Source organism: Agelaius tricolor, unplaced genomic scaffold (assembly GCF_023055355.1).
Source record: "Agelaius tricolor isolate 1412-34295 unplaced genomic scaffold, bAgeTri1.0.p SCAF_9, whole genome shotgun sequence".
Taxonomy (NCBI): Eukaryota; Metazoa; Chordata; class Aves; order Passeriformes; family Icteridae; genus Agelaius; species Agelaius tricolor.
The window spans coordinates 43,803,835-43,831,107 of NW_027269269.1; the positions used below are offsets into that span (position 1 = coordinate 43,803,835).

Sequence of the window (27,273 nt, forward strand, 5' to 3'; positions counted from 1 at the left end):
CTTAGCCACTGCTACTTCCACACTTGTGTGGTGTGTGTGAGGATACAGTGACTCAGTTTACAGTTTAATACAAACAACAAAAAAATCTGTTGAGGAGAAAGAAACAATCCCACAAGTGTAATCTGGCTTTTTTTTTTTCCTTTTTTTGAGTTAAAAGCGATTCCTCTTTGCAACTTCACATTCCCTTGTGCATTTTAAGCCAACTACCTGTACTCCTCATGGCAGAAATGGGTCTTTAGGAGCAGTAAAGAAATCAGTCTTTCATCCTGTTCAACAACCAACAATTTTCCTTTTCCATAAGACGAGGGCAGATGTGGGAGGCAGGCTAAATTCCTGGAGCAGCAGAGGCAGGCACAGAACATCCACAGCCTAATCACAACAGGTCAGCCAATCTCATCTTTGTGCTTCTCCTGCCCAGCCCTCCTTTAAATCCTCATCTGCAATTAGTGATGACATGTTTCTAATCCTCTTCATACAAGCCATCAGAGGATTGTAACTTCATATGGGAAATATCAGGGGAAGAAAAATATCAGGGGAAGAACAAGAATCCTTCCTTCTTACAAAAGCATTCAATAGCGAAGAAGGAGGAACTAAAAATAAAAACCAGACAGACTGCAAGGGAAGTTTGTTTAGAACTAAATAACTCCAGAAAAACAACTGGGCTTTTGCCCAGCTTATTGCTGTTCCTTTGTGGGATTGAGATCTTGTTTGAGGGTGCAGTTTATATGCAAAATTTCATACTGAAGTAGTTGCACTTGTGAGTAGATATTATCCTCTTTAGGTAATAAAATAAATAATTATAACAATCAGATTTATTTCTAGAATTGAACAGTAGCTTAAAAACTGTCAACAAGGATTACTCACAAAACCAACCATCCTACATATTTAACTGTTTGGTTTGCTGCCACTTTCTAGATTGCAAAGTTCTTTTTAATTTTATGGCAATGGAAACTGGAAAGGGACAGTTTATACAGAGATGATGTCATATAATGCTTCACCCTCAGCAATATTTATCATACTCAGATAAATGTTATTATTAGCATCACCACCATCATTCCTATACAGAGGAAATACATTTTGAACACATTTCTCTTTTTTCCCACTTGTGGCAGGGAGTTTTTGACATTTGAGCATCGACTCTTTCTTCTTATTTTATGCATTTGCCCTCTGGCCATTGTCAACCCCTGCAGTCTGAATAATGAATTCCTCTTTATTGCACTGTCAGTGTGCTGTCATTATTGCAGACTTCTCCTCCTCTGGAAGGCTGTTTTGTAAGTTATTTCTGAAAAGATATACTACATATGTGTTTGGGATTTATAGGACTGTACTGATGCATCATTTTCTGGAACATCAGATGCAGCCACTGTAAATTTAAAGAAAAAGAGAATTCTCACCCAGCTATGGATGTCAAGCCATTCTAGGGAGTATTATCTGCTTCTAGTTCCTTGCCACTTTTGTACAGGAAACACAAACTCAGCTGATGATCACAGAGAGACGGCTGTTTGCCGTTGCAGTAAGATTGTAATTTTCTTTATGCCACCTTCACTTCCTGCTGCCTTTTGAGAAGACAAAAACTTGTGTGTGATCTTGAATTTAGATCTTCTGCATGATAGGAAATGATGCTGCCATCTGAGCCTTTAAAACAGCTGTTAGATTCACGGAAAGCTGTTTTTCTTCCATAATTGTCCTAGAAAAAGGTACCATTTTAAAAAGTCGTATTTAGCATCCTCCACAGTAAGAAACTCACTTTTATTCTTCTCATGGAATTATTGCAGATGCTGTTTTTAACCACAAGAAAAGCTTTCCTTCCACACATTTCACGAGATTTTTCCCATTGTGTTTCACAAGACCAAAGGCCTCATAATATCAATGTCTTTGCCAAAGAAGGAGGGCTGGAATTGATCGTACTGGGTTTTGGTTACTGGCAGACTTCAACCTCCACAATAAATATTCAGACTTGGAGTAGGAGTATCCTGAAGTTTGAGAAGCAATGGAAACAATAAATGTGTTTCAGAGATGGAAGCAGGTCCAGAATTTCTTCTGCTGGACTACCTTCCTAGAGGAAGTTGCTGCCACACACAAACTGAGACTGCTGGGATTTTGAGCAGATGTGAAATGATTTTATATTGGGTAAAAAGAGGTTTGGGTTTTGTTCAGAAATATTAAATCCTCATATGTACAAAACAACTGCAAATCTTTTAAAAGCTTGGCTTCTGTTTAATAAACAAAACAGAGAGTTCATAGGACTTGGGGTAATTCCCCTTTTTTTTTTTTTTTGCTTATGTGGGGATGTTCTACCATAAAAATTACTCTAATTGTAAATTACCTATCAATAGTTCCAATAATTCTTATTTCTGCAGTTTTGTAATGTCTTCTTCTCTGTCTTCAGCTCCATTTAGCACTGCTCTAAACCCAGCCTCACTTAACTCATTGAACATTACCTGGATTTTTTCTGATGCATAAAAGAAAGCATAAATCCATATGAACATTGCTTTCCAGCTATGTAAAATTAATCTTGGAGATGTCTGTTCAGTTCCTGTGCTGATCCTCTAGGTCCAGGGTGCTTACATTTTAATTAAGCTGAAAATGATAAGGTAATGATAATGAAATTATAATGATAATGATAAATGAAGAGGTAAAACATCCATTCATACAGCTGTACCATCAACAAGGACCCCCACATTCTTCCCATTCAGACAAGGTCTTCACAAGAGCTTGTAGGCAGCTTGCAAATCTCCCTGCACAGGAGTGGCTGGCAGCACTCCAAATAACTCTAAATAACAGGGAGCAAATAGTGATCTAAGCAGCCAGGAGGCCTCCAGATCCCCTTCAGAGGTCACTTTCCCCATTCAGACAAGAATGAAGTCATTGAATGGCAGTGCCAACAATTAAATTCTTGACTGTAAGCACATGCATGTCAGAAATATTCCCTTTTGTTTTAGAGGACCAGGGGAGAAATAAAGAATGCAATTGGAGATGGCCTGAATGTAAAGAGCAGTGTTGAGATGAAGATGAAAATGTTGATGCAGAAGCTGAAAAATAACAGAATAGGAAAAGGATAGACTGCAGGGGTAAGGCATGCATGAAAAAGACCTTGAGCTTGTGAAGAAACAGAGACTTCTTTTTTGTTAAAAAAGCCAAATAAAACCTCTGAGGTGTTCTGGTGCTGCCTAGATGTTCTGATACTTAAAATTTCTTACCTGGGAACAAAGGTGCAAGATGTCAAACAAGAACTAAAGCCAGCTTCCATCTAAAGTGGCTCTCCATCCACCCCTTAAGATGGAAATCCTTCTGAGCATTTTAAGATAACCCTAAAATTATCCCAGCTCTTGTGCACTCCTGCAGTCTTATTCAGAAAAGAGTTTTGCTACATCTGAAGGAGAGTGTTGAGAGAAAAGGATGGAGGCAATGGTTACACCAACTTCCAAACAAAACCAGACCAAAGGGCCACTCTGCCTCTACCTCTATCAGTTACTGATGGTCACCTGGTGGATGCTCAATGAGATACAGCAAAGTGGATCATTATGTCCTGAGTGCTGCATATTCCCACAGCAGATCATGCTGGCCCCTCTGCCTTCTGTCCTTTCTGACCTTGCCTAGAGAGAGAGAAATCTGAATTACAAAGGAGAGCAGGGAAAAACAGCACAGGCACTCATTTTACTTTTTAAACTCTGTTATTACTGCCAATAAGTTACATTTTGAAGGTTAATGTTCTGTACTAAGCAGGAGACTTAATTTTTGAAAAATGTCTTACGTCTACCAGTGGAATGGGTACAAAAGTATAAAAGCCTTTACTTTTCCAAGTTTTTGCAAAACATGCAGCACTGATGTTTGTAACTCAGGATTTGATGGGTGCTCTCACCCTTCCTTTAGCAATAATGAAACCAGAACTTCCCAAAGTTGCCCTGACAACCTCAAGAAGCCACATCACCTACTATCCTAGCCTAGCCCACACAACCATAGAATCAGTAAGGCTGGAAAAGAATTCAAGATCATCAAATCCAACCCTTGACCAAACATCACCTTTTCAACTAAACCACAGCACTAAGTGCCACATCCAGTCATTTCTTCAACACCCCCAGGGATATTAGCCATAATGCCAACAAACATGTCTGAAACCACCCTCAAAACCTGCCCCAGAACACTCTGAGCTGAAAGAACTCATCTGATAGCAAGTAACAGCCAAATGTTAGCATAATTATATTCTGGATAAATTACCATGTTATTTGATAATGTGTGAAAAATTATTAGGTTTTATCCTTTTTTTCCCAGGAAATCAATGATATTTCCTTCTTTCTTTTGTCACTTTGTCTTCTTTTTATTCATTTTTCTCACTGACTGCTATTCTCCTTTGAAACAAGAACTGCTTTTGTTATCTCATTTTCTACATTTTAAGCACATTAGCTATATAAAGATTTTATATTTAAAATTAAATCAGCCTACTCTTGGTAGAATGATATATTTCTGCACTTCACAGTGCAGACTTTTCACAGTGCATATTCTTTTGCATTATGTTTCCAATTTAGGCAGTTGCTTGCCGTGAGACACTGCTAACTGGGAAAAAAAATATATTAAAGTTGGGAGAATGCAAGAAACAATGCCTTGGAGTTCAAACATCACATACTCTGGCATGTTTATCTCTTCAGCTTAATAACAGCAGGTTAATACTGCACAAAGCCAAGTGCCCTGGGCTCCTGCTGCAGTCAGTGGGAGTTTACAATTAGCACCTGACAGATGCACCCGGGTGCTAAAAGCTTGAGACACACTAAAACTGCTGGTTTGGCTAAACTTCCTTCCCCTTTGCTTTAACAGGTCATTTATCTTCAGGAAAGTACAAGTCAGACCTTTCGATTTCTCCAGTTCCTCAAGTGGAGTCGATTCCTGGCGTGTCTAAGCCTGCAAGGCCCTTGCTGGTCATTAGCTCATTCCAAAGTATTTCTGTCATCACCAACTATGCTCTTGTGTGGACTCTGAGCAGGGGGAGCTCCTGGCACTGGTCTCTAAACTTTTAAACAATCCTTCCCAGCTATTTGGAGAGATCCTGAAAACTACAGTTAGGCCTGAAGAATCTTTTCCTTCCCCTGAAGTAGACATCATTCATTGTCATTTACAGAGCCTATATTATGGTTTTTTGCTTTCTTGCAGGTTTTTGGCAGTATCCAGTTTTGCTAAGGCTGATTGAATTCCTACTACCAGTCCTATTCCCAAAGGCAGCTTTTCCAAGGTGATTCCTGACACAGGAGATGGTGAGTTGCTTTTTACCCTGACACACAGAGACTTTATACGTGTGTTTGTGATGTACCTGCTTCAGAGATCAAATTCATTTGGCTGGGTCTTCCACAGGGATTCTGCAAAGCAGGTTGAATACAGAGTTTTGCTGACCTCTGCCAGACTGACCTTTCCTTAAAGTAATACAGGAGGAGAGAAAAGTCTGGACTGCAAAAAGCCTCAAGTGGGAGCAGGGAAACCCAGCCAAGTGAGGGTTGACCTGTGGGGTTATTGAAGGCTTAATGGGGCAATCTGAGCACACTCAGTGCAGTGGAAAGCTGCAGACCAGCCAGGAAAAGATGTCAAAGAGGACAATCAGTTGAGAAAAGGAGAGCAGTGGCTGACAGAAGGATGACTGAATAAATGAAGAATGTCCAGCCCAGTCTGAGAAATTCAGGCACTGCAGAAGCAGCTTAGTCTGCAGTCCTAGATCTGAGCGACCTTCTCCACAGCCTTGGACATTTAAACACTCAACATCTACTTTAACTGAGGGGAAAGAAACAATGGTGCCAATATAATGCTTCATTGCACAGATATATTTTAAAGACTTAACCTTTCCAAGACATTTTGAAGATGGAAAGCCCAGCAGCACAAAGATATTTTGTGAGAAGACTTTTCTCAATTTTTGCATTAGCCACCGTATGCTTGATTTTATTTCTGGTTTTGCCTTGTGCAGTTTTACCAAGTGACTTTTTCCATAGCCTAATTGTAGATTTTTTTACAACAAAGATGAAATCCCAAAATCCTTGCTTCATCTTTCAAATACAACAGCTTAACATTGATAACATTTCAGAAGGGACACTTCATAGAGAAAAGGAAGACTTTTATACTGTATCTGGGAAGTTCAGCAGATTCAGGTGTGGGGAATACTTGGTTTGAAAGCTTCTCTTTCCTTTACTCTTGTCATTTTTAAAACCTATTTTCTCTCTTCTAGTTACTGGGTTTTTTATGTAATGAAAGAGAAATTTTGGCTGTTCCTTAATTCTACTATAATACCTGTGGTGACATTAGAGAGAGAAATTACCTGAGAAATGAAAGTGAAGTATAAACAGGGCTTCTGTTTCTGATGGAAATGGTTTTCCTGGCTGCATGCTGGTTTCCAAAAGACAATGACAGGCTGGCAGCTTGGAGAAAACAGGTCTTGACAGCACATGTTAGTGAGCTGAGCATTTTCTAACACCTCATGTCACACAAAGCACTTCCATACCATCTGTGCTCCAGCAGCCAAGGGCTGTTCTGTCCCAGGCAGAGCCTTTTGTCTCTGCGTAGTCACGGCAAGCAGAGAGCAGGTTTACAGCACCTGTCTGAGGCTGGATGTGTGTCAGCTCCTCCTGCAAAGCCCCTGTGTGTTCCTGAGTGCCCACAGCCTGCCAGGAGCAGCAGCACAGCTCAGCAGACAGGCAGAGAGGAGTCAGATGGGAACTGGTTTTCTTGTTAAACGCTGCCTTGGCTGCCTGAAGATAAGAGATAAAGAGGGGAGGGAGAGGAAGAGGGAATGCAATTCAAAGGCAAGCATGTGCCTCATTAGTGCTCGCTATGCAAGTTCCTTTTAATCTCTATAATATTTTTCAGTACCTTTTCAAATATTTCTTTTTAAAAAAGGATTTTATAAGGACAATGCATTTCTAAGATAAATATAATATACAATTTGCAGCTTAAATAGAGACCAGGAGGGCAATTAGAAATCATATCTTGATTACAATAAATTACCTTCTTTGAGCAGCTTTGGTGTTTTGTCATTATTAAGCTGTAGGTTTCTCAGTGTTAGAAGAAGGGACATCATTAAAACTAACACTTACAGAAGTAGCATAAAGGATTATCCCTGATAGCACTATCAGGCACAGGTTTTGTGCTAGTAAACTCCCATATGCCTAAGGCAATTTAAAAGTAACTGAGTTGCCAAAATTTTATGTGATTTGTCAGAATTAAAAAAAAAAAAAAGGCAAGATCTCTGGAAAGAGAAAACAGCCCCTCCCATGCAGTAAGTAAGCCCTAAATGCAGTGTCTCCTTTCAGTATTGTCATCTTTGAGGCTCAATATTTTTCTCATTATCATCCCTTTTCATGGATTTTTTTCCTTACTTTAATGAATTTCTCAGGCACATAGCTATTTTCCTTGGCTATCTTGCTTCATTATGCTGATGGAAGCAGCCTTTTAATTTAAGACATTATTATTAAAAGTGATGCATGAAAGGCTTATCTGAAAGATATATTGGGTTGGCAAGAGGTGCAAATCAAAATGCAACTGTCTAGGTACTCAATTATATATTTTAATGGAAGAATTTGAGTAAAGCTCAGGCAGGAAGGAAAAAAGTACTTATCAGCGTCTATCATTTAAATTACCAGCATATTGGTAGACTGTTCCTATATCTCATACCCTTCAATAAGGCTGAGAATGAAGCTGGGTCAGTGGACAGAAGTTGGCTGGTGAAGTCTCTGTACTTCTGCAGTTTTCCAGAAGCATGAGATATCCATGCATTTTCTTTCCCCCATGGATTAAGTACTTGCATCTTCCAACATCTGGTAGGCTACTTCATCTTTTGTAATCCCTGTAAACATTTACCACCTACTTGTCTTTGAATGGACTCCATAATTTTTTTCTTTGGTGTCTCAGGAGATACTCTCTGTGACTTAGGCTGAGGGTGCTCCACAGGAATGCACATCCCAATGGAGTGATACCTCCACTGGGGCACTCACCAGACATTCAGCTGTCCCAGCTGTATTTGGGTCAACTGAATGTCTCATGGGAGTTACTTTTAGGTTTCAAATTTGCAGGGCTTTCCTTCTCAGTTCAGTGCAACACAAGTGACTGAAGTTTATTGAAGAGGGCAAGGGCATCCTGCGGGCTCGTGCTGACCAAAAGCTCACACAACACAAGTCCTTCTGTACATGAGCAGAGAGGATGGCAGTGAGTTTAACCCCTGCAGTGCCCCATGGAACTCAGCCTTAGCTCTCTGGAGCTGATATGTTCCTTACTGCTCAGCCTCCTGGCAGCCACCTCAATCCAAGACCTTTGCAATGAAGCAGAGGTTGCAGGGATCTCTGTAATGCTGGGATCTGAGACAAGTACAAGAGCAGAAAATAGGCACACAGTCTCTTCTAAAACATGAATGAAGACTCTCTGTAACTTACTCCTTCCCAAAGGGGAATGTAATTCAGATTTTAAGAGCCAGCCCTTAAGCTCACATATTGCTGTGCATGTAAGGAAAGCAAACGTGCTCTGAAAGAAACCTCAAGGTCATGAAGTACTTTGCTTCCCCACCTCCAACAGGAAAGAGAATGAGCTTGTCATCTCATTCTGTAATTGATTCATATCTAATACACAGCTTAATTTTATTCTTTTTCAGTTGCTGTCCATCTTTTTATTTTATAGCAGTCTGTCAGCTGAAAACTGGCTTGATGGTCAAACGAAACGTCACCACATAAATATTAATGTTTCTCTGTCTATAGTGGCTGAGCTTAAACAATTTCTGGAGTTTGTAGGCAGAAACAATGCCTAGTGGTGAGTTTTGCCTCAGCACTGAGGTAGAGTTCATCACAACTTTTGGATCATCTACTCTTATTTCTGCTCTCCATTACCTGCACTCTTTTAACATATGCACCAACCTAGACTTTTAACAGCAGCTTAACAAGAAGTCATCATGGCAGACAAAAGTTAGGATTTCAAATGGAAAGCTGAAATGAAGGGAAAGTTTGGACTGAAAATGGAAAACTGAAAAGAAGATAGGCCCTGCTTGCACAAGGGTTTCATTTTGGCATAGTTGCCATTAAGAGAGAATAATTGCTTCAGCAAAGCTTTTTTGTTCAAATATTTAGGAATTTGCCTGACATTTACTCAAATCTTAGCAGGTTTAGCTACATTCAGAAGGACTGATAATTTAAAGATTGTTTTACTTGCATACAATAGAGTTAATTCAAAGAGTTTTATCAAAATTCTCACCTGTTAAATTTGACTTTGAGGTTATTTAATTATACTGGAACCTTCTAACTTGTTAGAAAAGTCACAGAGATGCCCAACTTCAATCAGAAATTCAGGACAATTGGTACAGACACCGAGGCAGAAGAAGAGGACCTATCAGAAGACTGTACTTTATGAGATTTCCATGAGACATCTGAAAAGCTGACCTTGGCCAAGTGCTTCTTTTATCATGTATTGCCAGAAATATGTTACTTCTTTAGGTTATGTATCTGCAGTAGAGTCTATCAGCTAAAATCATGCAAGCTGTAATTCTGCTGAAGCCAGTGCACTCTGGGGAGGACAATTTTAGCTACAAATGAATAGGGTCATTTACAGTTAAGATAAGGGAAAGCAAGTTACTGCTACTTCAGTAAAATGCATACACTTATAATAATAGGGAGAAGAAATGTTCAGACTTTGAAAATGTGTTTTTAAAAATGATGGTAGCTACAATATTTGATAAGTCTGTGTCCTATTTTGAGCACAGTGTTATCACCTAAACATGTTTAGCTGAATTAAACAAAGCTCAGTTAGTGCAGATAGGGTGGGTATGGCAAAGCTCAGCAGATTCACTTTCTAAAAGCTCAGCAGATGAATGCTCAAATTTGGGATTTTAGTCAAGACCTAAGACGCAGTACTAAAGGTTATTTTCTCCTGCACTTTAATCTACTTCAGGGAAGAGACATCTTTTTCCCTTTCAAAAAATGTGAGATTCTCAGGACACTAAACACCAGGACTCTGCTGTAGTAGGATCAATTAAAACCTATTAGAATCCATTCCTGCTGACTATCACAACACCTTTCCCACCAGAAAATTGCCAATTATTCCTTATTCTCAGTCAAACCTTAAACACTTAGTACCTGCAGATAAAGGTTAGAATTCAACTGACCAAAGATAGACATCTTGAACCAATCACTCCAACTTTGGCTTTGCAGTAATAGAGAGAAGCAGACACTGGTGAGGTGCAAGGCATCTGGTGTAAATAGGTCAGCACAATCTCACCCCAGTATTTCCTTCACTCCTTTCCCAAAAACGGTGCCTAAAGTGCCAAAGAGTACCTGTCTAGCACAGATTGCTTTTAGCTTAGGCAGAAACATAAAAGGAGGTGAGAGGAATTCTACTAAAAGAAGCTGAAAAACTTAAGAAATGACAGTTTCATTTCCCTTTATATAAACAGGTACATGAAACTTTCTCACTCAGTAGGAGTTGGTGACTTCAGGAAGAGGAGTTTATCAGAAACATGGGAAAGAAAAAGTGGGGAAAAAAGATTTCATTCACAGGGTAGATTAACATAAGCAAATACCTTTTGCAACATCCCCAGTGCAGGGGAACAGGTAGCATGGTCTGTTGAAGAAACACTGGCAAATCTTTAGTGAGCAGAAAATTCCAGGGGTTCCTCTGTGTGACAGCTGTTGTGTGCTTTTAGTGTCCTTGCTGCAGAGTCTTTGACAAGGTCTGTGCTGTTGTGAGCCCTGTCTCCCATGACAGCTAAGGGCTATAATCCATAAAAATCAAAGCTTGCATGTAAATGTTGTCCTGAAAGAGTGTGTTGGGTTTTATCTGAGCCTGTCATTAGAAACTTTTTGCCTAGGGTCTCTCAGGTCCTTTCTTGGAAAGAAAGATCAATATTTCTGTAGAGAAAAATACAAGGCAGCCAAATGAAAATATAACTTATTCTAAATACAGGATTTCTTGATGTTCCTCTGACCCAGAGCAGCTTCCAAAGATTGAACTGATAACAAAGAGCTGTTTAACAAAAAAGGATCCTTTGGAATCAGCTGGAGATGATGGAGCACCTAAGAAACTGATGATAGCTTGGAGATGGAATGGAAATACAATGCATTGTGGTTTTCCTTTGAGGTAACAGACCTTAACAGTGGCATTTTTTGCAGAATTTACTTCTCAAAAGTCTGTGAAGTCTGTACTAAGCCTGTACACTTTGTGAGATTTTATTTTTCTGTTACTCAGATTTAATTGAGCTTCCACAAAGATGTCAAGGCCACCAGCAAGGTCATCCTATGTCAGATGTCAGGGTCATAAAAGACAGCTAGAATTTCTCAGCCAAGAAAAATATTCACAGAAATTTTACATTGACAAGAACAACTTAACTTTTCTCTGCCTGCCTCTGAAAAACATGACTGCTGGAAAATATTCTAACGTATATTTCCTGGAAATGTTTCTTTCTTCTTTTCCTACGCTGAGAAGAAAATAACCCAAGGCAGACAGAAATTTCAACCAGCTGCTTAAGGTTAGCTTAGAAAGTAGAGAACAGTAGAGAAATAGGGCTTTGGAATGGAAATTTTGAGACAGTGATCATCAGATCTTCACCTATGCCTGCACCAAGCTAGAAACTTAGATTTAATTCTATACTCCTTCAAGGAGTTGGTATTTACTTGGCCAGGCAAACAAAGGTCCATTTCTCTGAGGTCTGTTATGAGAATAGTATTTCCTTTATTTTGGAACAGGACTTGGTTTTAAATTATAAATATGTATACTGCTAAGCTGGACAAACACACACATCATGCCTTCAGCTGTATCTGAAAGAGTAGATAGGATAGCAAAAAAAACCCCAAAAAAACCAGAAGATCACCTGCTTAAATATGATTATTATTAAGGCAAATTCCATCAGTAAGCAGTTTACATTTTGTTATTGCAGCTGACAGAAAGGCAATCCTAAAACAAAAAAATGCTCTGTTTGACCGGGAGGACACATTAAACCTGTGTTTGAACTTCATGTCTTCGATATCTTGGTCATTGCCTCCATAAAATTATTTCTAAAGTTTAGCAGTTATTGCACTCATTAATTATGTAAAATAACGAAGCAGCTGAGAAGCCTGCTGTGGATTCAGGCTGGTACTTAAAATAATAGAAATGGACTATTTGCCAACAAATCTGATTGCCAGATGCTGAGCTGCTACTCAGAGAGATGGATTTTGAACTGACCCATAAGAAGAAAGGGCAAAAATTGACAATTTTGCTGCTCTTGCTTACCAGGACAAGGATATTTCTTGGTTTAGTCTTTTCTTTCCCATCTCTTTTCCTGCTTTAAGACCCATAAACATAAGACCCAACCTTCAAAACTTGCAATTTATGTTTCACAAAGATAATAAAACAGTTCCACTGGATCTTGGAAGCTAGAGACATTTGTCATAAGTAGGCTCAGATTAGCTTAATTAATTGATGCACTGAGTAAGCTGTGAATGTATCTGAGGTACAAAAATATGAATATGAAGGTCTGTGTGGAATTACCCTGGAGCGGTTATTTGCTTATAATTGTGTTAGTGCAGTAGTGCCTCAAAACCCAGGCACTCATACTGAACAAAAATACCATAATAAGTGGTCCATTTGCTAGTATGAATAGGCAAAGTGAAGGCGTGGGGAAAAGTGGTTGTGAAAACACTTGTGCTCTTTCTTAACCAGATGAATTGTAACAATTTAACTAAAGCCCTTCAGAAGCTGAATTTATGCCAGAAAATTGAAGGCTACATAGGTTGGAATGTAATAGTTTACATTTGCTGCCCATCAAATACACCTTCAGTTATAAACTTGCAGCCCTAAGAATGTTTCCACAGGCAGCTGTTTTATTCTATACCCAACACATGAATGTTCCCCTACCCAGCTGTCCTCAGGTATTGACTCAAAGCAGTTTAAACTGTGTTTTGGGCTCACAACCCTTCAGAAACAACACAACTATGAAAAAATTCTCTGTGGTATAAAAAGCAGGCAGGCCAGCAGAGCCCTCTCTGGGACTGCAAGCTGTGGTTCTAGATTTAATAACTTTTCCATCAAGCATGGCAGCTTTGTGCTTTCACCAGCTGCTGTCCTTATTGGAAAGCGGAGAGGAAAAAAAAACAAACAAACAAACCAATCTTTGCATGGGTTTGAAGGAACCTTGTGCTCTCCAATTTTTTTTTTGCAAGCTCTGGAAGAAAGGAGCAAGGGAGAGTTTGAGGGTTTGGTGCCTTGCTGCTGCTGCTGCCAGTTTTGGGTGGCTGGGCTAAGGTCATTGGTGTTGCAAACACAGAGGGTGCAGCACAGCAGAAGCACAGGGAATCCTCATGCCTGTTTCAAACAAATCAGCCTTGTAATCTAAAGATATTGAAAGAACATTTCTTGGTATTTTAGATATTCTAGGGGTAGAAAGAGGTAGTGGCAAAATTTAACAGGTTATGCTACAGAAAGGAAAGTCATAATTTTGTGGAAAATAGGGAAGTATCCACTTTTCTGAGCCCATCTGAGGATTGAGCTAGGAAAAAATAAGGCAAATAGAAGAAAACCTAAGGAAGTCAAACTAACTAGAGGCCTTTTGTACTTTGAAGTGCTGGGCTAACTTGCCAACGCTTGTATCTCCCTCCCATTCCCTCATGAGCCTCAGACACAAAATGACTTGTGTTTAGCAACAGCTTTGACAGCTCAGTGTGCTACAAGCTCTGGTACAGCACAGCCCTTACTTATTCTTAGCTGAAGAAAGGCAGAGTTTACAGCAGCAGCCAAGGGAATGAGTCATTGTGCCAATGGAGGGGAGTGACTGAGCCCTCTGGCTCATCAGGGCCCAGAATCCATCACTAAAGAGGAAGCTGCTACTTTGCCACAGAAAGCTTTTCAGCCTGGCTCTCCAGGGCTAGAGGAATCCCTTCAGTCAATTAACAATCTGGTAAAAAACTTTCCAGCTTGCATGCAAGAACCCCAAGGCATTAAACAGATCATTGTCCCTGTTAAGTTCTTTATAATTCACTGCTATGAACCAATAAGATCTTCCATGTCACTACACAGGTATTTTTCACTAAGACCCAAAAAACATTCACTTTATGACTTTTCTAAATACAGCCCCACTGTAATAGTCCTGCTCAAAACATCTCAGGAGTTCCTGGAATGGAGGTTATTTGTAAAGTTCAAATAACCCATGAATTTGCTGTGATTTGTTTGCAATCTGTTTTTATTGTTGGCTGTTTCAGCATCCTGTGGTGATCAGTGCTGCAGTTTTAATAATTTCATAGCCAGGGTCTCATGAATTCAGTAGTAGGGGGTGTGTGTGTGTGCTATTATTAAAACCATGCTTGCAAGTACCTTCCCTGCTTCCACTGAAATTTCTCTGTAATTTGTCTTGCACAGCTAAAAGATAAATTTGCAGCTGTGAGCCTCAGAAGCTGAATATGCATTATAGTGAGTGGAAAACATACAGGAGAGACTTTTGCTTGCACACTTCATCTCTCAACAGCTCTAAATCACTTACCTTCAAATGACTTACCTTCAAATAATCACTTTGCTAGTGGAAGTTTAGGATTCTCCTCCCCAGTGGTGAGCATCCGAGAACAGCCAACATAGTTATACAGCCCTGAAAATTATACATAAATGCATATTTAACATTTTAAACAAGTCTGACACAACTGTATAAATTTTACTTAAGGTAATTTGAACTTTGGAAACTCTTGCTTGAACTGCCCTCACAAAGGCATTTTAACACTGAAAATAACCCCCAATGTATTTGGTTATACTTTAAAAGTAGGAAAAAAGAGCTTTCTTAGAAATTTCTTAGAAATTTTAGGACCAGAACAGAAGACTAGCAGTTACATGAATTCATTATCTGCTTCAAAACAATTTATTCAGAAGCAATGGAACAGAAACAAATGAAAATGTCCCTTTAGATTTCACTCAGGAAATGTATTCTTTTATAGGTCTTTGACTCCAACCTTCTGACAGCTAAAATTAACTTTGCATTACTGAAACAGATAATGTGCTGTCCTTATTCTATTCAGAGATAATACAGTAAATACTGATTAGGTTTAACACATGATGTTTAGAGCAGAAATATTTCTTAATTTATATTAATTTGTATTTGTGAATGATGTCTGGCTGCCCATTAGGCTTCACTATTTCAAAACTTCATTTAAAATCAACATGTCAGCTTTAATATTTTTTTTTGTTGTGGGGTAGTTTTTAGTGCTCCTGTGTATATGCATTTATACAAATATTACTTTAAGTCACTAAAACTTAATAATAAACATTCTCTTTATTTCCTGCTGCCTGCCAGACAGCTTGCTTGTACAGAAAAAAATAATACATCCTATTTTGGATTAAATCTGTTATGTGTTTTCAGGGAATGTAATAATCTTCTTACAGTAGCAGAAAAATGATGACTTTATAGTGCCATAAAATGTGTCCTTTTCCCAGGATTTTAAGACTGCAATATGTAGGTTAATACAATCAAATCCCAACTACATAATGTGGTTCACAGTGATGAGAATGATGTAAAAGCACTGTGTCCATTATAGGTAAGGGTTTGGTGGCTTTTTTAAGCAATCCTGTCCCTTTTCACTTTTGGGAAGGCAGCTTGGTCAGTGCACAGATTTTTATGTCACATGTTGCACTTGTCCAACACCCCAGACAACCCCACTTATTCCAAAGGCTCTGATATATTTCTTAATTAAATCTTGACAGTGAAATTGTAGTTCATGAAAACAATCCATGGTGGTTTGCAAGCCAGTGTCTGTGCATATTAAGCCAGCACTTGACCAGATTGGGATTTTTACAGTTCAGTCAGGTATGCCTTGAAAGCATTATCAGGGATAAGTGGTGGGTATTTGAATGATAAGCACTCTATGTCTGCCTCTGGGATGAAATGCAAAGCTCCTCAGGCAGTCTGCAGGGCTGTAAAGCTCAGTCAGAATGTTTGGTATTTTGTTCTGCTGCAAGCAGCCACGGTTTACTTAGACACCAAGCTATTTTTCTGATCCTTTTTCCTTGGCAGCAGTGGTGCCTCATCAGCCCCATGTAGCCAGAGGTGTTATTATTCCCATTCTCTCTAACTCCCCTCTCTGACCTATATTCACTCATCTGTTTATTAGTCTTTCACTTATAAATAGACTTTAAATGTTACTGTGTGAATTCAAACTTATGTTATTAGGTAACACCACCCACTCCTACAAAATAGAAATACTATTTTTCACCATCTTACATGCTTAGAGCCATAATTAAGATAAATTTCAAGCACACTTAAAACATCTCAGTCCAAATGCATGCACATTTCAGAAGTGCTCTTATTAGTAACTTAGTGATAATTATTTTCTTCTTTCAGTTAGAGGTGAATTTTATTCCTGAAAAACAGAGTTGCTTTTCAAAGGACAAAGTTAATCTCCCCATTTATTTGAAATCCTACTTTTCATTTGAAACAGTGACAGTTTTGACCTTGCTTGCTCTGTAGTGACTCCTTTACAAATACAAATGCACCAGTCAAGCCAATGTTCAGCAGCATGTAAGAAGCCAAAAGGGTTGGAAGTGTAATACCTCAGTTAAAAATTGTCACCAGAGGCCAAGGTGCAAATTAACATGGAAGACCAAGGGGAAACCAGGAATTCCCATTCCAGTTTAATATATTCCTACAGAGGTATATGTCGTTTTCTACACAGGAGAAGTAGATATCTAGAATTTAGTCTTCATTTAGAAAATGAAAACACTGAAATTGTAGAAAAGGCACCTGAAGCCACATGGAAATTGTCTCTGTGCAACACACCAGCAAAAAGAAACAGAGCCACCAAACCAGCTGGTGTAGATGGTCTCAGGCTGCCCAGACCTGGCATCCTCTGGAGCAAACATAATTTGACAATAACTAATTTTTTGGAAAGAAAGTCATGGAAAATTTCTGCATGGCCAGGAGGTTCCTGAAATGCCAGGAGAAAATGAGGTGGACCAGAAAAGTTCCTGGGGGAAGTGCTGCCTGCACTGCATTTGTACATTTATCCATAGGTATTGGGACAATTTTCTGCCCTTTAGTTCTTATCACCCCTATTTGCAAGAGCCAAGAACAGAGATAAAGACTGTCAGGTGTGAGGGTGCTTAGAGGACAGCAGCTGGAATGAGATGATGCTCTAGGAAGGCACGATTCATCACAGCAACTCATTTTCCTCAGTTGCATGGTCAGCACAGGAAGCTGACCCCAAGTTTGAGCCCCAGAGCCATCTCCAGTGTGCTTCCAGAGCCAGACTTAGCACCTGCTGGGCCAGCCCCTTTGCCAGTTTTTTATGGTGGCTGCAGCCATGACTCAGGGCCAAAGCAATGTTTGATTGGAGCCTCTAATCATCTCTCAGATATTCTCCCTCAGGCTGGTAGCTCTTATAGCACCAAAACATAATTATTATATATAATTCTTATCACATGCTTGGGTTTTTTTTCAGGTAAATCTAAAAAGATGAAAGACCTGGCAGAGTAACATTTTCACACCATGACACCTGAATTACATGGCTGTGCTGTGGCATGAGGGAGTCAGACTTTGGATACAAAGGATGTTCTGGGAGGGGGACAGATGTGTGTGACACAGCTGCCCTGTGTCATTACTGCTGCTCTGCAGCAGGCTCAGGCATAAAACCTGTAGGCTTTATGAATTCAAACTTTCAGGTTTGTCCTGTTAGAAACTGGCTTGTTCTCTAAGAGAGCCAATTTTAGTGCATGAACAGTGTGGATGATAAAACAGGAGGCAAAAAGGCAACACAGCCAGGGTGCAAGGGCAGCATCTCCTCAGGAAAATGAGAGAAAGAGGGAAGAGAGCTGGAGTGAAACCATGACAAGATAGGATTTATGAGGCATAACAATATCCCACAGCTTTCCCCAGCCCTCCTAGGGGAGACATGGAGGTTGCTTTTACATGTTGGGATCAAAATTTAGGAAGTCAAGCAGCCATCTATCTGGTCTGTGGGTAAGACAGAATTAACCAGGAAAATTGTGCATCTCAGCTAAATTTCTCTAATTTAAAAATGGTACCCTGCTAGTTAAATAAAAATAATATATATTATTTTAGAATCTAATTAGTTTTTTCAGATTTTTCCAGGATTCTAAATAACATAACAGTAAAGCTCATAAAATGATATATTAATATTTATCTGTGTAAATGATAAGAAGAATTTTAAGAAACACATTTTCCATACAGCGCAGTCAAATTTAAACCATAAGTTTCCTTAAATAAGTGTATCTGTAAGAGATGGTATTCAAGGAGTTTAGACAAATTATCAGACTGATATTTCTAGATTAAAAATATCTTCAGAGTGATCTCCAGATTAAAAGTGACACACTGAAGGATGACTTAATTTATTCTCTGACATTGAGTAAAGCAGGTTTCTCTTGCCCAGAAATGTAAAATAAATAACTGCAAACACCTATGGTGAAAATTCTAAAGGAAAAAACAATCACATTGTAAAAACACAAAAGTTACATAAGCAATATTTTCAGATATATTTGGGAAGGCAATACTTTTACCCCACAAAGAGTTAGAAATGCCCATGGTGCTTTCCAGTGGTGTTCATCACTACAGATTTTTCCAAAATCCAGTGAGGGCCTCTGCCCCAACCCCCAAGGGCAGTGGCCTTAGGTTTTAGTATTGCACAGCCCTCTGGTTTTACTCTACACCTCCTGGATATCAGCTTTTCACATCACCTTATCACTCCTGCAAATCAGAGATGGGCTCTCAAGTCAAGCATTTGAGATTATACAGAGGGACAAGAGCCTTACTTAAGTGACTTTAGAGTTGGTAACTGATATTAGAACAGAAAGAGGACTAAAGCTGATTTTAAGATCCAGAGGCAAGTGTCTAATCCTGAAGCCTTTAGTTTCTTTTCCCTTTCATTACCAATTCATCCTAAGGCACAAAATCAGCATGACAACTCTTTTTTGTTTGGTTTGAGGTTTTTTTGTTTTTTTGCAAAGCTGCAGGAAGTCAAAAATCACATTAAGAGTGGAAAATACGTGGATGGATTTAGGCATTGGCACCTGAATGAATTTCATGATGATTACGTTCCCCTCGAAGGTATGAAACAGCAATTCTATTTCCCTTTTCACTCTTCTCCAGCAAACCTGGAGATCCAATAATGTCATACAATATATTGCAATGTGACAGCAGAGTGCTGATATGTCCTATACAGGCATTTGTCATTTTAGGTGTGGGATGGTTTTTCAATATATTCAACAACACTTTAAAATATTTGCCTAAATTAGATTTCTTACCTTCTGTTGTGCAAATCTTGATTCTTTTAATCCATTCAGGAACATTCAAGCTAAAAGGAGCTGTTGTCAACACCAACAGAAATATTTTGTAGGAAGTAGAAATCCCTATGAAAACCAACAGGATGCAGAAGGAAGATACTATATTCTGTAGCATGCACAGTAATAGGGATGCCAGTTTGACCAGATCTTTATAATTAAGTAAGAAACAGCCAGACTACTACAAATATTGTAGTGCTACCTGTTCTGTTCAGAAATGTGCACATTCAGAACTAAAATACTCTGTTCATCCCTTCCTTTTGAACACAAGAATTAACTAGTGGTACAGGTAAGAGAGCTGAAGGAATACCCCCCCTCCCCAAAAAAAGGGTGTATAGGCTCATGTAAAAATTATCTTATATTTGGAAGGCAGTAGTCTGCAAGCCAGATAATACTGTTATTTTCATGTCTTGCTTCCAGTGCTTTTAACAATGCTCAGGACACATTTTGTAGAAATACTAATCTAGAATATTATGCATGCATCACTTTTCCCTGCCCAAAGCAGCTGGAATAACTGCAGTACTTCTATCATATTTCCAGGTTAGTTCTTACAAGTGACTTCATAGTTCAGGCATGAAAACAGCTGGTAGAGAGCCGGAATGATTCCAAAAGTAATTTTGGAAGTGAAGGAATTGAAGATTCTATTGTATATTTGTTAACTATGCTCATTAGCTAAGTCAGAATTTAGTAAAATCATCTACCAAACAAAGTTAAGTGCTTCCTTAACTTTTTGCATAGTTTACTTTTTGGTTTTTTCCTCAATGTGTTGCCATTAAACTTTGGTGTGGAAGTAGCCTAAATGTTTATACTTTATTTATTTGAAGTTGCCATGACTTGTAGAACTGAGAAAAGATACTACTTAAAGACACTAGGCAATGAACCTGACTTTTAAAACTATATACTCATTTTTTGCCCTAGAATACTCCTCCTTTTTTTTTTTTTTTTTCCATTTTTAACCTTCCCTGAAGGCCTATGATATTACTATTTCCTGAGCTGCAAGTCCTCTTCTAGAACAACAGTTCAAGCACACTTACCTTTTTCTGGTAAAATGTGCCCTCGATTGTGGCACAGCTCTGACAACTCAGCCCTAAATCAAGCACCTCTGTGGGCAAACTGGAGGAAACAGCCTATTTAAAAAGAAACATTTGTCTCATTCATTGTCCATAGTGAATTTCAAAGCACTACACTGAGTTAGGAATAATCACCTGGGCAAAGCAGGGCCGTGAGGGACTCTCTGCAGAGAAGGATTTGAGGGATCACAAACAATGCCATGGTATTGGAAAGGGGGGGGTAAAACCCACAAAATATTATAGTGTAATACATAAAACATCACCCCAGACTGCTCTGTTCATTTTTGACCACTTTAGGAGGGTCAGGGTCATACTGGAAAGCACACAGGAAAGAACAAGGAAAAAATTCAAATAAGTAGAAACTGTGGACCAAGAAGAAATATCAAAGAAATCAAGTTCTTTAGTCTAAACAAGGGAAGCACATTTGGAAGCCTAAAGGCTGTTGCAGTGAGGGAGGGACAAAAACAGGCTTCATGCCCACCTAGAGCCCAGCAAGCCTGGCAACAAGGGAGATTTAGCTCCAAATTCTGACTGTGTTGGGAAATGATGCCGGGGAATTGTTTATTTCTGTTGCTGGAGTGCCTTAAACAAGAGAAACGTAAATATTTGTCAGATGTGACAGTAACACTGGCATGGTGAAACACTCAAGATTACTGTTCAAAACCAGTTTTCCTGCAGATTATATTTCTGTCTTGTATATACTATTTTCACAAAGTGAGTTTTGCCTTCGCAGAAGATTAAAATTGGGACTGGCATAACTGGGTGTTGGGCTAGTGTAAATAAAAGTCTTTAAGGGGTAATAACTCCTTGAATTTTATTTTTGTCAACAGCACAGAAACTCTGGCAAAACATCAAAACCCAAACTTGCAGTCCTTGGAAGTCTTTCATTCCTCATTTCTGGCAAACTCAACAACTACTCAGACTTTCATACAAGCTTTTATTCTAGCTTTTATGTCAAAAATACTTACCAAGCATACTTACACCCTTATTTGTGTTTTACCTACTTCATGTCTTCCTTTTGATCCCCTCTCTAACACTTGACATTCAACACATTGTCTGGGGACAAAACATCCTCTGCAGTTTACCAAAGCTGAGGTACCTACATGTCAGAAGGATGCTCATGCAGGAGGCAGGGGATGTTTTACACTCAGGGCTGGGTATTGGGTTTCAGAGAACATAATTGCACACTTGGGAGGCAGTAGCTTCTTAATTACAGTCCTCTGGGGAGTGGGAGGAATCAAAGGAGTGTCATGTCTGAAAGGGACTTGACACAAGTAGCCAAAGTGGCCTAATCCCATCAGAGGAGAAAGCACTTGATCTGTGCTCCAGCAAGAGCCCAGCCGTCTTCAGGCACTCTATAATTAAGTATTTTAAATTGCTCCCCTTGGTGCACTTCTCTGCTTCTGCTCTTCTATCAGCCTCTTCCTGAAATCACCAGCCTGGTTAACCAGCCCTGATTTCTGCTCCCTGCCCTGTGCACTCTCCAGTTCCAGTGGCTGGGGGTGGGATTGTGGCTAAGGCATGGGCTGGGGGTCAGCTCTCAGTTCCTGCCTGGCCCATATCACACACACTCTGGGTTTTGGGTGTCTATCATGAGGCACGTCAGCTAAATGCCCACAGGAATTCTGAATGCATGAAATTATCCTAGAAATTAGCACTTTTTTAAAAGTTAGGGCCTGGACATTGGAAAGAACTCATGCCTGAGAACAGTGTTGGAGCACATGCTAGCTTTATTTATTTCAAAGTATCACCCGAGTTTAAAAAGAACTAAAACACATTGCTGGATCAGGACATGTGACTGACTAAAAAAAGGGAATATCCACACCACTTCTAAAGTGTGTCATTTAAAAAGGAATGCAATTATTCATTCTTCAACCAGCAGCCAACCTGCAGCTCATGGCAGTTAGGAAGAAACACTTTCTCCAGGCATGATTTTTCCATGCATCCATTTCGGGCACTTTCCTGCTTATTGTTTAGCCCCGGTGCCAAACAAAATCAGGACCTTGGAGTTGAAAGAGAAGACACTGATGAAATCAAGGGTGGCTTCCCTTACAAAGCAGTGTGAAAGAGGCACTTATTTTAGCTGAGGAGCAGAGTGCTGCCCAGCCCTTCAACCACCACCAGTCCAGAGACCACTTTGTGAATTGATTCAGGTCATTTATCCTACAAACCCCACATTTCACAGTGGGAAAAAATGTAAGAAACTTTTAGGGTTATTATCTGTAAGTTCTCTTTCTGGGAATACAGCAAACCACCAAATTCATAAAAACTAGATACCACCAGAGATGTCCTCTGATGTGGGTAAACACATCCACAGCTAAAACGGGGTGGAAGACAATGAAATTGCAAGCACTAAGCATCTCTTTATATAAAATAGGTAATTTCTTAAAGCTATGACCAAGAATGGAAAAAACAAATGAAAGAATCTTTTTGTAAAAACTTATAACCTGCAGAAAACTGAACATTTTCAGACATTTTTACCAATCTTGAACTTTGGCACCAGAATGGCATACTCCACAGGGCTGGTGCCTCATTAATACAGCCACAGCACTGCAATCCATGAAGGAAGAAATGGGGGAGGAGGACTGTGCTAATTTAGCTCTGAGTTCCACAGAAGAGAATGTCACACTCACTCCCCCTCAGCAGTGGGCTTTTCATATGGCTGCATCCAGGATGGCTGGTGGCTGAAAAGAGAAATTGCTACTGCTGAGAGAGAGCAAGTCAGTCACTCATCAGCCCAGTGCCTTTTTCTGCTGTCCTTAACAACAGCACACCTCTTGCCCTGTTAAAATACTGCCCCTCTCACCTAGTCCAGGTCCAAGATGAGACAGAACAGAATGAGGCATGCTGATTTCATGTTGTAAGTTTTTGTTGAAAACATCGATCAAAGTGAAAGATCCTTGTGGTTTCTCAAAACCAGGTTTTGCTTATTAGCCCTTTATCCTTCAGTGAACAAAGGGAGTCAAATGTGTGTTTTGCTGTGAATCCTCTAGGCAATATCAGATATTTATTACATGTCCTCATCCCACGTGGCTTTCCCTACTGTAGGCTACAGCCAAGGATTATTCCTTTTCTATTTTCCCATCAGATAAAACAAAATGTTTGTTTTCATCTTGGGGTCTGTAAACCTTTATATGAACAGCTTCTAAGAGATCCACTCAAAACAATTAGGCAAAAACAAACCCACAACTCTACTAGTGCATGACATCAGTTATCACATGGGGACCTGCATTGCTACTGAAAGATTTTTAGTCATCTACACATTGGCTTAAAGCTTACAACTACTGCAGAAGCTAAATACGCCTAAATAATGTCTGCATGGTCAATAGCAGAAGGCAGATAACCCTTGAGAGGGACTACAAAAATGAAAAGAGAAGAATATACACAGAAACATATCCATTGGGGTCTTATTGTCTAAAACAAAGTGTCTAAAATAAAATAAAAAGAAATCTGATGAAAACCCAAGAAAAATTGGGGTGTATCAGATGTGAACAGGAAGAGTAAAAAGGAAACCCCACCATGGGTTAACTGGCCACAGGCTAGTTTATTTGTAAGGTTTCTTAAGGTTCTATTATTTGTAAATAATAGAACCTCAAGAGAAGAGACTAGGCAGGAAGGCAAGCCAACATTTTATACCAAACAATTATTAATGCACTGACAGTCTGAACATTAAGTTAAGGTTCTATAATGAGGCTAACAGTCTGTGAAGATGGTTCAGTCATAAGACTGTTCTCAGCTTAATGGGTGCCATAACCATTAAAGATGAAACACAATACTTGGAAGGCAGAATAGATACAAAGCAGAACATCACAGCAAACAAAATAAAAAAGCTCTTGCTCCATTCCATTCAGACTTGGCACGGCACAGCAGGATGAAAAGAAAACACAATACCAGTTTCTCTGTTGTTTCACTGTTCTCACTTCTGGAGACTAAAGCTGAAGACTCTCAAAAGCCAACCATAGCTCAGGCAATAAGTCTTCCGTGGTTCCCTTTATAGTTAATGGATACAGAAATCTCCCCCAAAAGAATAAATCAGAGCAGAAACTTGCCTGTGATTTTTTGTATCCTCTAGGGTAATAGATTAGAAGTTTCTGACATGACAAAAGACAGACACAAAGGGAGCTGGCCATAAATTTGAGGACTGAGCAAACAAACATCATGAAGTTCAACACAGCCAAAGTGCAAAGCTATGCACTCAGGGAAGAAAAACCCCAGGCACCTGCAAGGGCAGGAAATCAAGTGGGCTGAAATTAGCCCTGCCAAAAAGGTCCTGAGGTTACCATGGGTGCCAGATTAATATAAACCAACACTGCACTCGTGTCAGAAACAAAGCAAATGACCTCATTAAAATAAGCATATCCAGCAGGTCAAGAGGTCACTATCCCAATCCAGTCAGCACTGATCAGGCCAGACTTGCAGTACTTCAGCCTCTTCTGCAAAGAAGGGGGAGATCAAGATGGATGTGGAGAAAATGGAGAAAGTCCAGTCTATGCCCAGATCAGGGCTCAGGGCACATGGCTTGTGAGAGAGGGTGAAGAACAGGAGTTGCTCCCTCCTCAAAGAAGGGGTGATCTATCAGTCTAAAAAGAGGATGATCTAGTGCAAATACTGTTAGGGAGGCTAAAGACCATGAAACCAAACTGGTTTTGAGAGTGGCAGGCAAGATAATGAAAAATGACAACATTCAATACAAACATTGTCTTGATAGGTTCAGGCTGGACACTAGGAAAAACTTCCTCACTGGCAGGACAGGGCAGTTGCCCAAAGAGCTTGTAAGGTCTAATTATTGAGGATTTTCAAAACTCCTCCATACAAAGCCATGGCTGACCTGGTCTCTAATGTCAGCAAGTCCCCAGCTACAAAGAGGAGGCTGGGTGAGGCAACTTGCACCTGCCCCATCCAACCAAGACCCCTGTGATTCTCACAAAGCCTCACTTTTAATGGGTTTAGGAAGAGAAGTGTCCCCATACAGAATCAAGCAGCGTGAATGAACGTCTCTGAACTTGCAAGGGCAAACAAAGCTTCAGATTTCTTCAGCCTTTCTATGGATTGTGTAAGTTAGAAAGAAAAGCTTGCTGCTGTCTTTCCTGTTTCACCAAATTAATATTACAAACAGTGCTTCAAAGTGAGAATCTGTGGGATCAGCCTCACATCTTGCAAGAAGAAAAAGAAAGCCTTTGAAAACAATGTGGCACAAAACACAGGTATTCATCAGCTACATTAGGAGTCTCTAGATAATAAGCAAGTTAATGGCAGCAGTAAATCTCAAGTTGGTTATTGCAGGCTGGGGAACAAACTAAGCATGGGGGATGGTTAGCAAAATAGACCTAGACATCATGTGGCTGGTAACTGTAGGTCTCAAATCTTTGGCAGTATTTTTTAAAATTGTTTTTGATAGTGGAGTACCAAATTTAAATTAGATTGGATTTTAACCAGCTCTGCATGTCCACTATGGGAGGTGGAAAATTCATATTTAGTAGGAAAATAATATGAATATATGCCCAGAATCTAAAAAAAAAAAAAAAAAAAAAAAAAAAAAAAGGTGGGGGGGAATTGTTTGAGGGTTTTTTGAATACAGTCTGAGGTTTATTTGGTAGAATCCTTACAGTCCTCTCCCATATTTGTGGTGGGTTTTTTGTATTTTTGCATTGCTTGGATAATACAAGATCCAGGAATGTTGCAAAACAGTAAGAGAAGGTATTTCAGGCTATTAGACTTAGCTTAAAGTATGAACTACAAGATTTGACATCCCAAAGAGAGCTTTGAAAGCTCAGAAAGTTTCAGAAGTTCAAGCGACTTACCCAGTATCCATTGTATAAGCATCCAAAACTGCCAAGGCTCACCTTGGCACAAGGCTTTATGACTAACACAACACTGAGCACCCATGTCATATCTAGAGACTGACTAAAGCATGGTGCAAACCAGAGATTAAATAACACATATCTGTCTCCTTGGTTCTATGTCTCTCTTGGGACTAGTGCGGTATGAAGGTTTTACCAGCAATACTGCAATAGCTTCAGAGGCAAAGAAAGGAATGAGCTATAAAGGCCATTCCATACAAACACTGCTGAAGCTCCTTGTTAGCATCTCCAAAATGATCAGCCCTCATTTCTGAAATCCAGAGCCCCCTTCTCCCCAAAAATTCACCCAGTTCTCCTAGGGTGGATCTCAGTAGTAGAGCTCCTGTTTTTAAGCACTGCAAGGTAGAATAGCATTTCTGAATAACCTCTCAGGAGATCACAGCAGGGTAATTCCTGCCCTCTGTTTCTGATTTGTACAACTGTGAGGAGTAAATGAAGGGGCAATTGGTTGCTTCTTGGATGTGCCAGCATGGGCAGTGATATGGGGATAAAATTGCTCTGTACTGACCAAATTAGAAATGAGTAGCTGAACCTACTCGAATTTATGCCAGTAGTCTCAGTAAGGTATGGCAGAAACTGAGCAGTGACTTATGAGATCTGCCATCATCACCCAAGAGCTTGTTTTATAAATAATAGTTGATTGGCAGCAACTCAAAGAGTAAAAGACAGAAAGATTAATCCCCAGTTAAAGGACTTAGCAGCCTTGCTCCTTGTGGAAGAAAGGATAAATTACAAGTGACGAGGTGCCTCTGCAAGACGCTGCTGTGGTTGTGCATGCTCTGGAGAGGAAAGGGCTCTGGGGTGACAAAGGCAGCTCACACATTTTTACAGGACAGGCTGGGAGAGGGAAGTGAGGGGGCTGTTCAGCCAGAGGCACAGGAAGCAGCACACAAACCCAGAAGGACTTTCTGCTGAGCCAGCATCAGAGTTTGTCACACTATCAGTGCAGACAAGCACTATAAACAGTGAAGAAATGCCCTCAAAATACATACTCTGCAGTTCTGGCTTACACACAATAACATATAGGACAACATGCACCTTTCTAAATAATTTCATGAGGCTCATCCAGAGCTGTAGCAAAATCCTGATCT

The 27,273-nt window shown here is 39.7% G+C and overlaps 1 protein-coding gene across 3 annotated transcripts in view; it reads left to right on the top strand.

Annotated features, from left to right (window-relative positions):
* The window catches only part of HTR1F (5-hydroxytryptamine receptor 1F), a 105,483-nt gene that overhangs the window by 43,505 nt on the left and 34,705 nt on the right, over positions 1 to 27,273 (top strand). For 2 of the 3 annotated variants that reach the window (XM_071433726.1, XM_071433725.1), the window contains exon 2: positions 5,146 to 5,246. The gene's annotated coding sequence lies outside the window, so the exon portion shown is untranslated. Of the gene's footprint in view, positions 1 to 5,145; positions 5,247 to 10,911; positions 11,086 to 27,273 lie in introns of all 3 variants that reach the window. The other variant, XM_071433727.1, reaches the window with a different exon arrangement.